Genomic DNA, 17,478 nt, shown 5'->3' on the forward strand with positions numbered 1-17,478 from the left:
CTTCTCAGCTAGAGTCTCATTTGAGCACAGAACTTGAGGAAGTGATGGAGAAATCCATGTAGACATTTTGAGGGAGCATCTTTTAGACAAAGAAAAATATAATTGCAGTGAGGTAGAGTGCTTGGAATATTTGAGGAATATCCAGGGGTCTAGTATTAACTGAATCAGAATTCATAGGAGAATGACGGAAGATAAAAATCAAGAGAATTTGTGAGGTGAGTCTGAGGAGATGATTTGGATCTTATATGCTATGGTTAAGACTTTGGGTCTCATGCTGAGTGATTACAGAAGCTAATGGATAATTGTCAAAATTTTGACATGATTTAATTTATGTTTTGTAAAGATTGTTGAATACTGTATGGAGAATAGACTGAGAGTGCCATGGTTAGAAACACAGAGACTCATTCAGGATCCCATTGCAGTAGTATAGGTGACATATGATAGTGATTTCAACTACAGTGTTTGAAGAGTTAAGAAGTAGTTGGTTAAGAATATATGTTGAAGGTGGGGCCTATGGGATTTACTGATGGATTGAATGTGGAGTTGGAGAGAAAGAGAGGAGCCTATGATCACACTAAATTTTGTGGCATAAACAACTGAAATCATGGAGGTGCCATTTATTGAAATGACGAACACTAGGGGAAGTGTAGCTTTGGGGCATGGATGAGGAATCAAGAATTTGCATTTGGGCATGCTAAATTTGAGACGTCTTTCAGGCAGTCAAGAGAACATGTGTAGTAGGCATTGGATGCATATGGAGTTTAAGAGAGAGAATAGTGATAGTGATTAATATTAGAGTCATTAACATACAGATAAAATGTATGGCCATGGCGCTGGTCGAGATTACCTAGCTGATACGTGTCAGTAGAGGATGGAAGCAGAGTGTTGAACACAGCCCTGGGACATACCAATAATTCAAGTTTAGAAAGATAAGTATGTACTGGTCGGAGAAGAGGAGAATGAAAGGCAAATGGTATCCTAAGAATCAAGTAAAACAAGTGTTTCAAAACAGTATTGACCATTGGCTTTGACAGCATGGAGACCATTGATGACATTAACAAAAGCAATTATAGTTTTAGGCCTACGTGTCAAGAAATAATGGAAAGGAAAGAAGTGGATTCAGGAAGCAGAGGCAACTTTTTAAAAAAGATTCATGTGAAGGGAACAGACGAGTGAGGATGTAGCTGGAGGGAGCTATGGTGTCAAGGTCTTTTGTTTTTGTTTTTAAGTTGATAGCTATTGGGATGCCTGGCTGGCTCAGTCCGTTGAGTGTTCAACTCTTGATTTCGGCTCAGGTCATGATCTCACTGTTCACGGGTTCGAGCCCCACGTCAGACTCTGTGTTGCTGATGCAGAGCCTGCTTGAGATTCTCTCACCCTCTCTCTCTCTGCCCCTTGTCTCGTCTCTCTCTCTCTCTCTCTCTCAAAAAAAAAAAAAAAGTTGATAGCTATTCATACATAACTATTTGTGGGTGGGAAGAATTTGGCAGGTAGTGCAATACACTGATGATGCTGGGAAAAGAAGGGAAAATTGTACCTTAAACTAGTGAGAAACTCACTTTAAATAGGTGAGAAAGAATGATACAATGCAAAAATTGCTATGTATTAGATGGAATTAATATTCTCATTTAAGGTATGTATTTGATTGAGGGATGCATTCACTCATTTAATAAATATTTGGTACATGTCTATGTCTTAGGAACTTCTTCTAGGAATTGGGAATGTAGTAGTGATAACAGTTACAAATATCTGCATGTTATTTCTAGTGACATGTGAGAGAGTAGGGAAAATGAATACATAAATCATGTAATATATAAATCATGTATATTATATAAGGGACATTTATAAGTTCTAACTTAAAATACAGTTTGTGTAAATAAATTAATTTGCAGGCATATATTTTGTTATGACCATATTGTAATCTAATTTTTTGAAATGATCATATTATTTCAAAAGAAAAAATATTTCTGGTAAGCATGTGACAACCAAGAAAGTGCCCAGTCAATATTCAGTGCTAGATGACTTGTACTTACAACTGGCCTTGTTTGTCCTAGATTTCCTAATATCACAGAACACTGCTGGAATCTCAGAGAGAAACGGAAGCCTTATAGTTTTTGAGTTCAGGGTTGAAATAAAAGAAGAATCTGTGAAAAGTAGGAACAGTTTAGGTGACCTGTGAACAGACTTTCAAAATAGCAAATATGAACTTTCAGCCTCACTAGCTGTTTGCAGTTTTGTTTTTCTTCACTTCTTAATATATAAAAAATTTGTTTGAATTAAAAATGAAAATAACATATGTGTACATTAGTGAGGTCGGAATACCCAGCAAAATCTAGGAAAGTTGAGAATCCTGCATATTGGAACAGAAATACCTTTAAGTCAGGGGCCAAAAATCTTGGAACTTGTACCCAACTCTGCTATTATCTATGTGTTTGGCATTTCACAGATTCTTAAATTGGCACAGATTCTCTTAAATTCATTGAGTATAAACTTTCCTATCTATGTAGGAAAATGTACCTGCCTTATTAACTGAAAAGGCTGTTAAGTTCTCTTAACCACAGAGATCAGTATGTTGAAAAATATATACATTGAAAAATATATGTGGAAACTGAGGTCAAGCAACTTGTCTAAGATCACATAGCACATACATTAAGACAGATGTTGAACCCAGGCTTCTCTGATTCTCTAAGCGGTTATCATGTTCTGCAGTATGCAACAAGCATGGGCACTCAAGTGAGATCAAGAGGCCATGACAAGGCTTAGAAACACCTTGCATTCTCATGTTCGCTTTCTCATTCACTGTTGGTTGGTTTCAGAAGAGAGGTAAAAAACATCTCTTCAAACAATTTAACCATGTGGCCTATGGAAACTGTCTTGCTTTGAATTGCTTGATTCACCTGCTTTGTAGGCCACATATAACAGGGGACTAATGTCCAGTGGTTGATTACCAACTTCATGTAAGCTAACTGGAAAAAGCATGGTTTTTATACTCTTTTCCTGTTATGTGAATGTCTATGAGTTAGGCAGGGTATAAGTTAGGGCATCGTGGTGCACATAAAGTTTGCAATATGCATTTACAAATTAGCTTGCTGCCAAAGTCACTTATATTTGTAACACATCTCATGCTCTTCTGCTCAGCGGCAATGTTACAGATGAACTTGAGAGACAGAAGTAGTATTTTTATGCAAATATGCCATAAAATATCTTTGCTAAATAAGCAATTCCTTCTGTAGCAAGGTTTATTTGCAGTGATATAATTTAGAAGTGTCCCCGATGACAACCTTTTGAGCCATATTAGTTAAATGCTAGAACATCTACAGTGTTAAATCCACAGCAATATATTATAATGGGAAAAATGCCTGAGCAGCAGGGAGCCTTTAATACAGAACTCCATAGGCCACTTAAATAGTGTAATCTGGCTTTCAAGTGAAGCATTCTAAAGAATCTCTATGAACCTTGCTTTGGGGTTTCAGAGAATCGGAATGATATTGAGGACAAAGCTCTGTTCTGGATCTACCTGTCACTGAAACTCTCATGCTGCTCTTCTACAAAGCCAGGTGGGATCATTTTTCTAGGAAACATCAATTACTTCTGCTTTTGCTCAGAAATGGCACAGTTATTTTTAGATATATTTTCCACAAGTCTACAAAGTATTACAATTGCCATAACATATTGGGTAGTATCATAATGGTGTAAGGATCCCTGAGCAAAATATGCCTCCCCATGATATTGCCTAACTTATCTTTGAAAAATAGCAGGATTACATATTTTATAACTCCCTGTACAACTAGCGAGGTGTCAACGTGGATGGCAAATGAATGAGTTAGAGTTTTACAGATTTCCAATATATTTGAATTCACAGATATTTTTTCTCTGAGGGTCAGTTTGTGAAACTTATGGTTTGAAATAGCGTTATTTGAATAAAACGAACCAGGTTCTCCTAGGGGCTAATCAAATCCTAGATAGTAAATGAGCTACCTTTGGCGGTTGCATTAACACAGCAGTGGCTTAATAAATTATACTCTGCTGATTTGACTTCCACTGGTACTTAATTTATAACTGGAGATGATCCTGGTATATAGAGAATCTAGCTAATCATGAACTAGTTTCTTGTAGTGATGAAGTGCATATATCCAGCCAAGATGTTTGAAATAGAGTTTTGTAAAAAATATAAACAAATGGAGTCTTGTGAGGGTAAACTTCTTGACTGAAGAATTAATACCTAAATCATGACTTTTTTCTCTTTCTTGGAATCTCTTCAATTTATCTTCCATGATAATATCTATGATATACAGAAAATGAATTGTTGTGTCATTATAGTCTCTTAAGGAAAAATTTCCCCAGTTGTTCCCTAAGCTGTCTTCAACCTACTGGGTACAATTTCAAACTAGATATTATACAATGGAAGTAAAGCACTTCAGTCTTTTATTTAAATAAAAAGTTTGAAAGTTCATCTGTCCATCTATACATCCAGTCATCCATCAATCTGTTCCTCAGTTTATTGTTTTATTCTTTGAATCAACAAAGAATTGTCACTTTAATATGTTTGTAGTTTCCGAGACTTTGAAAAAAATCAAACCAAAAGAGATATCGACCATTAAAAAAACTACTAAATCTCATCTTAGCAGAGATATTTGCTAATAATAACTTGCCTCAGTCAGCTAGGCTTTGTCAGTTCTCTCTGCTGCGTGTCTAGCTAAGGTGGGCATTGGATTAAACTGTTCTATCCTAAAGATTGTTGTTGGCAAGCTCATGTAGGTAATCTACTTCCATATTGTGAATGGAATATACTCTATCTAACCTTTGGATAAACAGAAGATTTTGGTTTCCAATCCCGTCAGTGTTATAGCTGTTAAGGATACATGTATCATCTCTTTCTGAAAACTGTAGAATTTATGTTCAGAATTCAGCGCCAACAAACAAGGATGGAGTTCTCATGTCAAACTGAAAATATCACTTATACATTTTGGCAGGGAGATGGTGACATTTAAGTCACTTTTTATTAGTCTTTTTAGTAGGGCCTTCTAACCTTTATCCCTAACTCAATCTGACCCTTTTGGTGTCTCAATTTTTTTTTTATTAAAAAAATTTTTTTTAACGTTTATTCATTTTTGACAGTCAGAGAGAGACAGAGCATGAGCGGGGAAGGGGCAGAGAGAGAGGGAGGCACAGAATCCGAAGCAGGCTCCAGGCTCTGAGCTGTCAGCACAGAGTGCAACACGGGGCTTGAACTCACGAACTGCGAGATCATGACCTATGCCGAAGTCAGACGCTCAACCGATTGAGCCACCCAGGCACCCCAATGGTGTTTCCATTTTTAATAGGAGAAGCCACTGTAATAAATGCAAAAGTAATTCTAATTCTCCAAATTAAGTTGTGAAATGTATTTAATTAAGTGTATAGATGCAATTTACTAAATAAATTCAGTTATTTTCTTCAGTTCACTGAGTGGGGGATATGAAAGTCTTTTTAGTTTTATTTAAGTGCAGAAGGATATCTGAGTCAAAGGTCTAATCCGAGATTCTAACGATTGTGCCAGGAGAAAGCAAATGTTGATTCCAATTGTTCTTTAATTTCAGGACACAGTTTTCCTTTCAGCTGATGTGAGACAGCTCCTGTTCACTAATGGGTCTGGCCTAGACCCTTCGAGAGCTGTTTATTATCATTGTCTGGACTTAGGAAATGATTCAAGACACTTGATTTCAAAGCCCCATCAAGTTCTCGTGCTGCAGAGTAACATCTGATCATTTGATGTGTCACCTCAGCCAAAGGACAGACATGGCGGAAAAAAAAAATTTTATCTTATCTACCCCCATGCAATATGTGAACTTTAACTTCAAGAGTACATTTTTTTCTCTATGCTCCCATTCTGAATTGTGTTCCTTCAATATGAAGGAGCCTTACAAAAGCTTTTAAATTCAGGTGATCTGAGGGGGAAATATTCCTTAATTTGCAAATTGGTTGAACAGATACTGAATGAGAATCATGAAAGTGTTTTGGATATGTTATATGTTTTTTATTAAGAGAAATTGTGCAGAGATGTACATGTTACAAGCCAGCTGGTGTAGTGTGGAATAGTGTGGCATTCTGTGTTCGGCATGGATCTTCATGTGTCAGTTTATGGCAAAACTCCAGGGTATCCACCAAAGATATTTAACAATTCACTGCTTCTGGAGGCCAAATAATTTTCCAGAGGATTAATACCTCAAACATCTTAAATTGGTGACTCGGGCTATTTAGAGATGCAGATCTTGTTTCTTTTAGCTGTTGATTTTCAAAGGCATGTTCTTTCTGGCTCTGGATAATTCTCCAATAACAAGGAAGACTAACATGTATGGAAGGCTTATGGGAGACTTACACGTAATCTTTACAAAGTTGGACCATTTAGAAACATGATCATTTGCATTTTTTCTTTTTTGAAAGCTTAACCCTAAATTATTGTTCATCAGAGAAAAAGGCTTTGGGATTTATAATTTTTTTTTCTTTTCCTTGAAAACTGAACACACTCTTGTTTTTAGCATATAGCTTCTAAGGTAATGAGGAACACACCAGTACATTAAAGCAAATGTGTGTCAAATCCCCAGGGAAAACAGATGTCATGCGTGCAGTATTTCCTCCAGACATCTGAAATCCAACATTATTGTTCTTTCAATCTGCTTTCTAAGTAAATGAAACAATGGGGAGTATACATAAATCCTTCTATATTAGAATTTAAGAAATATTTCAACTGGAGAAGTTCAAAGTTTGCATTTGATAAATAAAGATATAAAGAGCTTAAAATTAGGGAACCCAGAATTGGAAATATGTATATTCCCACTGGTTTATTCCACAACTGTACATTTTCCACTGATTTTCATAATCTGTGATAATGTATAAACCTGAAACTCATCTCTAAGTAAAATCCATAATTTTCTGAACATTTTCAGCATTATGCTTAAATGTCAGAGATCATAAACTTACGGTGATTTTCCCAATTTTAGGTAAGATGTATTAGTTGTTATAAATTAAAAAGACTTGGCAGTCAGCAATAAATTTGGACCTTTGTAAAATACATACTTAAAATCATTTATACTGCCTTAACAAAAGTGTGTGCATGTCTGTGGTGTGTGTGTGTGTGTGTGTGTGTGTGTGTGTGTGTGTGTATGTGTCTGTGGAGGTGTTGAGTGCTTTTCTGTGTGTATTGGGTAGAAAAAAATATATAAATGATCATATGAAGGTAGATTCACATCTCCTCTAGCCTCATTGACTTTAGACATTGAAAACCCTTAACATGTAGGTCCACCTCTGTGCAGTTTTGAGCTAAAGAGAACTAACACTGGAAGAGAAACATGAGCTACATCTTTGCCAGTGGGGGCACTTGGCACTAGCCTTCTTGTTCTGAGTCATTCGCATGCTTGGACTGGGCTGGCCGGGAGCAATCCACTGTCTACCAAACTGCAGCCAGATCTCCTGATCTAATAGTGTCCTTTTCATGACTATGCTTACTTTTCCGGTGTTATTCAGGTCTATTTGCAGGAATAGGGTTTTGCCACAAACCCCAGGCCTCTTGGCCAAATGCTTACCTGCTGGATAACTCTTGCCATTTCTCTACAAGTCTCTCCTGCAAAACATAAACTATGGCATGCTTCCCAACTACATAGACTCCTGTACATGAACACTAGTCAGGATTACTTCTGAGATTGTGATGTTCTCTTAGGCAAAACATTTTGGTTCCTTGAGGACTGAATCTACAGCTGAATTAGTTTTCCTAGGCTTGGCTCAACACGATTCCAGTTTACTCCATTTTTCATGTTGGCCCACCATTGAGATCCCAGCATGCCAAGCTACACAGGTGTGACAAAGACCACATTAAATAAGAAAGTTTGCAAACATTTTGCTTCCAAAGCAAGATTATGGGTGGGGTTATATTGATCATTATTCTTTTCTGAAGCCGTCATTCTGTATGTAGAGTTAAGCTGAGATGTACTATTCAGAAAGCCATTTGATATTGAACGTATGATCTTCACTATTTGGGCACTGACAAGATCACATAATGGGCGAGGAGCAGGTGTTTTTCCAGCAGCAGGAAAGAAAGCAAATTGTTAAGTATTTCATGATACCACATCTCTAATTAAAAACAGCAGAGATTTTTAACAAGTTTTTACTATTTTTCTCTCTCAAGGTAAGTCAGGTGTTCTCTAAAATGCCTAGGCTTGCATGTCTTCTACATGTCTCTTATCTGGCCAAAGACCAATTAGAGAACTAATTATTTTTCATTATTAACCTGATTACATTGTAGCAGAATCACTTATATTTTAAGGTGCTAATAATGCTTAGTACTTATAAATGATTCATTTTTGTTTTGGATATATATGAAAGAAGGAATCATTGGAATGCTACAAAGTTATTTCCTTTTTTAAAAAAATAAAATTATTTCCTTTTAATGTAAGTTGCTAGTAATCAGCACATTTATTTAAATGGAAACATATCTTTCATTGTAGACGTTTATGACATCTTATGTTATATGAAAATTGAAAGCCCAGCAAAAGTAAAAAAAGCATATCCTATGATGTTATAAGTGAAAGTTACTTCCTGAAACCCATTTATATGGGTCCTTTACAAAAAAAACACTAGAAAATCTAGTTTGAGGGATAATACTTATATTTGAAACTGACCACCTTTTTGAGGAGCTAAAGCTATAAAATTATCCTTCTAATTTAGGGTCATGTATTTGATACCTCTGATGAAGTCTGTTGGCCAATGCTCAATAAACTTGAGCCCTCAAATTTCCTATCCAATGAGCATTGAAAATAGGTAATTTAATAATTTTTTCTGCAGAAGTTTTCGTTATTTATCACATTCTGGAGAGTGGGAGTATGTGCTCTGTGAAAGCAATGTGCTCTTTTTAAGTGTGGACAAATTTGACTCAGGTAAAATATGAGCCTAGAAGAGCAATTCCCTATAATTTAAATGGTGACCTTTGCTTGAAAAGTCTCAAGACATGTAAGTTTTATGCTTCTTTTTATAAGAATTCAATATTGGAATTTTATCGTAACTTCGTGTGTGTTCCTGTCACTGACTGATGCTGGGGATCTGTCTTATTGCAGAGAGGTGCAATTTACGGAGTTTTCTCGTACACGGATAGTTTTGAATTCTTACTAATCATTTATGAATTTCATCTTTCTTTAACTTATGTGTACACTCTGTTCCTCTCTATATAGTTATGTTGCCAGTGTAACATGTAGAGAATGTAATGTGTGAGTTGGCATTATCATTGTGACAATTCTCTACAATGATGGTGCAAGTGATTTTTGTATTCTAGAAGAATCAGATCAGAAGAGGTGAATTTATTTCATCAAAGCCGTAGAATTCCACTCTCCTAAGTATTCACCTCCACCTTATTGCCCATCCACAGGCACCAGAAGTTGAATGGGCTTAAGCAAAGTGGAGAGGAAGGTGGGAAGAGTGTCCTCCCATTATCCAGTTCTTTTTTTCTTTGCTGTGAATTCTAGTTCTACTCAGTTTTCTATAGTTTTTTTTTATACAGAAACGATATTCTGTTTTATCTTACTTTTTGTTATTGTCAATGCTGCTTATCTTCATTCTTCTCTGAAGGATACACTAGACATACAGAATGGAACACAATGGAACCTCCCTTAATTTTCTCTGAGGTTGCTGTGTTTGTACACTTGACTGAGGAATCCTTTCTAAGAGGCTTTTGTGTAGAGAGGGAGCTGGCATAAGGAGTGGGGAGAGCTAAAACAGAATCAAACTCCCTGTTTTCTTTTTTTCTCTGTTGTTTTTCCACCTAGATGATCTTTCCTGCCTGGGTTATATCTGCAGAGCAGCCGACACTCATTCTTATAAATGTGTTTATGTTTGAGATTGGATGTAGTGGAGGATGGAAAGATATAAAATGAGAGAAGGTGAGTGAAAGGGGGAGATTTTTATATTTGGGTTGTTAGAATGCTGTCATGCTAGCTTTTTTTACTTGGATTTACTGAATTTTCCAGTCAGAGAGTGTATCAAAGGAAGCAGTTTAGCAATTTAATCTACAGAACTATTTCTACTTTTTTTCCCCTCTCTTCCTTCTTCCTCTCTTTCTTTCTTTCTTTCTTTCTTTCTTTCTTTCTTTCTTCCTTCCTTCCTTCCTTCCTTCCTTCCTTCCTTCCTTCCTTGTTTCCTTCCTTCTTCTTCCCTCTCTTTCTCTCTTTCTTTCTTTCCTCTAGATTGAGTAAAAAACCTTATAGCCTAGAACAAGAACATAAAGATACTTATGTTGAGGACTGGTGGTTCCCAGTCTCTTAACTCAGGCAGTATCTACATAAAGCCAGTGAATTAGCTATATATAATTTGGTTGCTTTTCTTCGCTGTTTGTTATTTAAACAGTGCAGAAAGCGTCCTATGTAATTATGGATCTTATATGTGAAAAACTTATAGACATTTCAAAAGAGACTCTTCCTGAAAGCATGTTGTCCTCTAAAATGAGACAAAAAACAGGGGCGCCTGGGTGGCGCAGTTGGTTAAGCATCCAACTTCAGCCAGGTCACGATCTCGCGGTCCGTGAGTTCGAGCCCCGCGTCGGGCTCTGGACTGATGGCTCGGAGCCTGGAGCCTGTTTCCGATTCTGTGTCTCCCTCTCTCTCTGCCCCTCCCCCGTTCACGCTCTGTCTCTCTCTGTCCCAAAAATAAATAAACGTTGAAAAATAAAATGAGACAAAAAAGGTACCCTAATAACAAGTTGCAGAGCATATATTTTTTTCATATTTATTCAATTAAATTTCGGTGGGGGAAATCATTTAATTTAACAACAAAATTAGGCATAAAAATAAAGAGGATTGTAGACAGAACAGGTGTTTGGAATTTGATGGTGACTTCAAAGGCCAGAAATCTTGGAAATTTGATTTTTAATTTGTTCAACATATTATCCCTTTGATTTAATGTGTCAATGCTTTGCATTATTTTCACTAAAAAGTTTAGCATGGTTTTAATGGTATAATTTAATAAATACTTCTATTACAAGTTTTCATTCCCAAAGTCATCTTTCTCATTAGTATGGTTGTACACCTGTAAAAAGGTCTTGTGATCATCTACTCTTTAGGAAAGGTTTTGTTTTCAGACTATTGGCTGCTTACCTAGGAACTATCCAGTCTTGTTGATATCCTAGCAAAACACACCCTGTTGGGTCTTATTGCTTAAATATTCCCACTTCTAAAATTACCACCACACCACTGGGGGTGAATGAATACACGATTACAATTTCAATTTGACAGCTTTAAAGGAAATGGCATAGGGATTTAATTAGACCCTCTCCATGTGCTTCATTGATTCTCAGATGGGTTTTCATTCTAGCATAAGCAGATGTGAATTCTAACATAGAAGTTAGATTTTCTTGCACCTTGCTTGGGTTATTCAAACCAATAAAACAGCCAACAGTTGCTTGAATATACAAAATCCAAAAGCAAAGTGGTTTGGGAATGCTGAGAGATAGCTGCATCCTTCGTTTTCTTTCCCTTATGAAATAGATTGAAGTCATCAGGAAAATAATGATTTTTATGGCTCTTGATCTCATGCTATATGATGAAGAGGGAAATTAGGCTACAGTGAAATATTTTCATTTGGGGCAATAACGGAAATTTCCCAACATTATTAGAAGAGAAATATTATAGTTATTTCTTTTTCTGAGCTAAACAAAATGCCCAACTGAGACAGATATGAAAGCTATTGTTAAAATTAGTTACTGGAGATTCTAAGAGGGAAACAGTGTAATCTCTTCAAGATTTTTTTTGAAACATATTTTTTCTTAAAATGAAGATAATATGCATGTTTATTTTAGAATTCTGGAAATCTGAGTGTTTCAACAGATACACTGTTCAATTTTCTAAAATGTGGGTTTGGACATGAATTGTCAGTAGCAAGAAAATAATTGAAGTTGTCCACGGATGTCTGAAATGACACACCACCTCCAGCCACCTCACTGGCCATGCAGTCGAGAGCGCCATCATAGCCTCCGTGGTTGACCTTGAGAAATATAATTAGGTAACTGTCTAGTTTTCTGAAGTCATCAGGCAGTCCACACCAGAGCCTGCACAATGGCCTGCATCCTTCCAGCCTCCACTTTGTGTTTTATCTTCTTCACATGAGCCCCATTATCATTTTTCTGCCTTGCTGAAACCCTCCTCTGCATCAACTTTTCTTCCCCCTTTCCTCTAACCTCACTATGTTAGGGAATTCTGGGTCCTGTCAAACTCTAGGCTACTAACAACTGAGTATAATTTCTCATCTGTGATGCCCCTTGGAGTTTATCCATCAGTTTTATTCCTGGAGGGAAACCTAGTGAGAAAGTGGTATCATTTGTTTTTCTGTAGGAAAAAGGAAGAGGAGAGAGAAAATTATCAGGCAGATGTATACCTACTAGCAAGTTAAACTTGTATGTATATGTCACATTTAGTTAAATATTTACAGGGCCAGGACAGAGAATTAGCCAGGCCTGATGACAAGTATCACCCACTTCCTGTGTTGCTTGAGAAATCTCTCATAGGGAAGCTGTGTTAGGTTAATTCCCCTATGCATCTGTCCATTTCTTGGGCATAATTTATGATGAAGCCATGTGGTGTCATGAAGAAAGAGTGGACAAGGAGTTAGGAAATTTGTATTCCAGTCCTGACCTTGCACTGACCAGCATGTGACATTATCTTCCTCCTCTGTAAATTTAGAGAATGACATGAAATTTATTGCACAAGACTTCCAATTCTTAAAATGATATATGATTCTAACTTATTAAAGACTTCCTTGACTGCTTAAATACTGTATTTTAATGCAAGAATTCCCAGGGCTAAATGGGTAAGGGGCACTAAGGAATCTACTCCTGAAATCATTGTTGCACTATATGCTAACTAATTTGGATGTGTATTTAAAAAAAAAAAAAACAAAAAACTCCCAGGTCTGCTACAAAAACCATATAGACATTGTTTATATTTGCAATGGCCAGAGGTATACAGAGAACAACTTGAATTACTGTGGTAGAATTGATCTCTACTTCTGCAAAACTCTTCTGACACTTGGGTTTAATTTTCAGGTTCTGGCAAAACTGCCCAGAAACAGTTTTCTGTCATGTTCAGGGAGGAAGAGAGTCTCTTTTCCCCTGGAAAAAAAAAAAGTATTTTGTTGGAAAACAGAAGGACTGGGTTCTACCCATGGTTCTGCCACTAAGTAAGTAGGCAACCTTAGGCAAAGCAAATGACTCTCTTCTTTGGACTTCATTTTTCTTGTCTGTAAAATGAGCCAGATATTCTAGGTAACCTTTAAGACTCCTTGTATTGTCAGAATGCTCAATTACAGTCCCAGTTAGAATCACTTGATTGACTCATGAGTTAAGAAAAAGGTTTAGGTTGGAAGCCTCCCCTTAATGTGTCAAAACAGGTCAAATTACAACTTTTCAGTGAAAAAAATTTCTTTTGCTATCACCACTGTTAACCACATGTAATCATTTATCTTTCACGAAAACAGTAATTGTCATATTGCAGATATGGTTTTAAGGTCTCTAATGTGCTTTGAATTACTTGGAACACCACTCCACCCCACCCCCCCGACACACCACACACACAGTGTTCTTATAAATAACAAGTAAATTCTCTCCCCCACAAGGATACTAAATTTAGTCTGGAGAAGCATTCCACATGCTTTTAAACATAGAACTAGTGTCTAATAGCTAAGATCACTACCATGGTACAGAATTTTTCCTTCTCTCTTTTTCTTCATTTAAGTTTTATAATATCAGGGCAACTATTAGTCCTATCATAAAGTTTTACTCTTCTTATGTTTGACCCTGCATTTATTTGTTGGATAGGTAAATAAGAACCACTGATCATTAAGGTTCACTATTGATTACTAAAGTTTGCAAAAAGGAAAAAAAAAAAGAAATATTACCATATGAAAAGTATACCTTGATTAAAAGTTACTTCCTGACTTTGGAAACCATAATTGTGAGAAACGGGTAGCTTGAGTCAAGGAAATAGAATCAGTTGCTCGTGTAGGGAGTAGGCATATTTGAAATACTATCCAGAACTCCCTGACTTTTCTGGGAAGCTCCTTCTAGTGGATCTTCCTTTTTGAACCTTGCCTGTCCCAGACACCAACATGCAGCACTGTATCATATGTAATGTCTTGGAATTTATATCCTGAGCTGCAGTGATGAGTCTTTCTGTTTAAATACATTGCTGTGATCCTACCTCTGAAAACTGCTGGTGGAAATATTGAAACAATCATTCAGTTTCCCATGTTGCAGATGCCTAGATCTTATTGCATTGTACCAACAAGCTGCTTCTTTCCTACAAGAAGTGAAACCAGAGCTCTTAGGGCCAGGTCAAAAAATTATTGGCTGGCAAAAACCAAACTATGAAAAATCATGATGTTGCCAATTCACTGACAGAAACTTACTGGTCTACTATTGGGGAAAATTAGGTGATAATGTTGTGAGTATAAAATTAAACTTTGTAATGTACATCATCTTGATTAAAATGACCAGATAGAAAAATTAAATATATTTGTGCCATAAGGACCAGACTATAGATTTGAATTCGAGCTCTGGACAGTTTGGAAGTAATATTGTAAATCTGTAAAGTACAAGACTAGCTTAATCTTACACTTGGTGGGGATTGTTCAATTTGCTAACCAATAGCTTTATTTTTTATTATAGGTAAATTGTCCTATGATTTCAAGATACAAACTGGGGGAGTTTTGTTTTTCTGCTTTACTTAAATGATACAAAGGTTACATTTACAACCTACCTAGATATATGAAAAATTTCTGTAATTTTTTTTTTCTGAATTTCAGATGTCAGTTTAACCTTCGTGGGCTTCTAAAATGGATTATCATCTAATAGGAACAGATTACATTTTTCACTGTGGGGGGAGAGGCATATTTCTGGGTAGTAGGTACACAACATCTCCTGTTTCCTCACCCCTACTTTATTTTAAATATTCAGACATGGGCATGGGTACTCTCCTCACCCCTTTTTATAGTTTCTGCCCTCTAACTGCTCTTCCTTTCCTTTGGGCATCAAAGTTTCCCTTGCGGCTACAGCTATAAAACATTATTTTGACAGGGTCCCAGAGGTAAAGTCTGGTGCTGTCTAAGGCGATTCAGCTCAGCAGATATTCACTGGATGATTATTATGGCTGGAGTGTTTTAGAGGATGACTTTCCTTTTTCCCATCCTCTTCAAATCCAACTGCTCTAGCCCTTCTTCTCCTAAGGACTCATTAGAAGCGCACAATTTATCTTTCAGAACTTATCTTACGTGATAATGACTTTATGCATTACCCCTGCCAGATAACTTCTGCCTTTAAATGGTGGTTGCCAATGCCTTTAAACTGAAGTCTTGAAGTCTTAGTCACCAGGATCAAGCCAAGGCCTGCTGAAGGTGCTCAGTGTTGCTCAGATTATACCATTGAAAAGTTTCCCTGTTCACTCAGAGGAATGAAGGGGTAGGTAAAGAGCTAAAGTTAGTTTTGTTTTTATTTTTAAGTGTAATAAATAATAAAATAAGGAAGTGCTTTTAAAAGGGAGCTTTTTTTTTTTTTTTGCTATTACTAATTTCACCTTCTCTCTTGTCTTTTGAAATTATTGTTATCAAATGACTGCAATAAACTTACCACAATTTTTTTAAAAATCACTCTTGGCACAATCAAAAATGCTCAGAAATGACTGCTTATTACATCAAACTTTTAAGTTATGATTACATTTGTGTAACCTCATCAGTCTTCTCAAGCTGCAAATAATAAACACCAGGAACATTTTTCTGTAAGTATTTATCAGCATGCTGTGTTGAAAATTAGATGGGGTAAAATATTGGCATTTGGTTGAATCGATCTAGTTAATTTATGTACTATAAAAAGTATAAGTCAATCCACTTATAGCCATTCAGTTGACACAACAAATTTTAAAATTGAGAATGAGAGTTTCATCAATGAGAATTGGGGAAGTACAAAATACTTATCTTTTAGACAAAGTTGTCATTTAACTCACTGAAGATTTGTTTGAAATGAGTTTGGAGAATTTTCTTCCATGCCTGAAGTGAGCTGGTTTGTTTTAACTGCTACTTTTTTTTTTTTTTTAAGTTTATTTATTTATTTTGAGAGATAGAGTGTGAGTGCGTGCGGTGTAGGGGCAGAGAGACAGAGACAGAGGATCCCAAGCAGGCTCTGCGCTGACAGAGCAAGCCCAGTGCGAGGCTCCGGGCTTGAACTTCTAAACTGTGAGATCATGACCTAAGCCGAAGTCTGTTGCTTAACTCTCTGAGACACCCAGGTGCCCCGAACTGCTATTCTTAAAAGGGAATAGCTAGATAGCTCAGTAGTTCTTTTCTAAATCATGAATTACTGTTTGTGATTTGTAAAGTCTAAAATAATACAACTACTCTTTAAAATACCAGTGCAGTGGGGTGCCTGGGTGGCTCAGTCGGTTAAGTGTCTGAGTTCGGCTCAGGTTATGATCTCACGGTTTGTGAGTTCAAGCCCCGTGTTGGGCTCTGTGCTGTCAGTTCAGAGCCTGGAGCCTGCTTCAGATTCTGTGTTTCCCTCTCTCTGTCTCCTCCTCTCACTCTGTCTCTCAAAAAATGAATAAACGTTAAAAAAAAATTTTTTAAGACCACTGCATTGCTCTTTGGTATTTAGACAGCAAATGAGACAATCAGAGCTGGTTTATGTGTATTTATTTTCAAAAACTATCTGGGGAAATCTTTGATTTTATTTATGAGGTTGTGTTTACCTATTTAAAAAAGTAAATCTGAATTCCTATACATGGATTTCTCCTCTAAACATAAATATCTCTTACAGCTTTCCCTTAAAAATGATATAAAATATTTTTATAGGTAAAGAAGCAAATAAGCTATAAAGAAACCCCAGAAAACTCCTCAAAGCACTTTCCTTTCATTGTGAGAACTGAGTTTACCTTACAATTGCCCAAGTAAATGCTTGAAGATTTTCCTAAATCAACACGGTTATGAGTTGCCTTACTGAGAATAATAGCATTTTTTATTACTCTTATTTTTTAAGTCCTTTTATATTTGTGGGAAATTTTAACTTCTTGGTAAAAGGTATTTTCATTGGAGTAAAAATGGGACTTTCAGATGTCTGTCATTTTCTAAAATGCTTTGAAGTTTGAATTCTCTATGTATATCAAGAGAGTAAGTCCCTCTGAATAGAATGTACTAATAATAAATTTAGGATTTCAAGAATCAACCTACATTACAGTTACAAAACTATACCTGTTATTGACATCACAGTTAGCTTTTGTGCAAATTTCATCTGTGACAAGTATTTATTATACTTATCAAACTGCAGGAAAAAGGCTCTGACACTGAAGTTTTTAAAATAGTGACAGGCACTGAATGTAGATGGCCTTGGACCAATAGATACTACGATAAGATAGTGCAAAGAGGTCAAAGCAGTTGTAGAAAATAAAAGGAAGTTGAAGTATTCATGGCTATTCGGCAGTT

The 17,478-nt window shown here is 36.4% G+C and overlaps 1 long non-coding RNA gene across 3 annotated transcripts in view; it reads left to right on the forward strand.

Moving 5' to 3' along the window:
• The window catches only part of LOC115520292, a 113,211-nt gene that overhangs the window by 51,171 nt on the left and 44,562 nt on the right, over positions 1-17,478 (forward strand). For 2 of the 3 annotated variants that reach the window (XR_004343780.1, XR_004343782.1), the window contains exon 2: positions 9,792-9,905. The exons of the other annotated variant lie outside the window; for it this stretch is intronic. This is a non-coding gene — a long non-coding RNA (uncharacterized LOC115520292). The remainder of the gene's footprint in view (positions 1-9,791; positions 9,906-17,478) is intronic. 3 annotated transcript variants of the gene reach the window in all.

Source organism: Lynx canadensis, chromosome A1 (assembly GCF_007474595.2).
Source record: "Lynx canadensis isolate LIC74 chromosome A1, mLynCan4.pri.v2, whole genome shotgun sequence".
NCBI classification, from domain to species: domain Eukaryota; kingdom Metazoa; phylum Chordata; class Mammalia; order Carnivora; family Felidae; genus Lynx; species Lynx canadensis.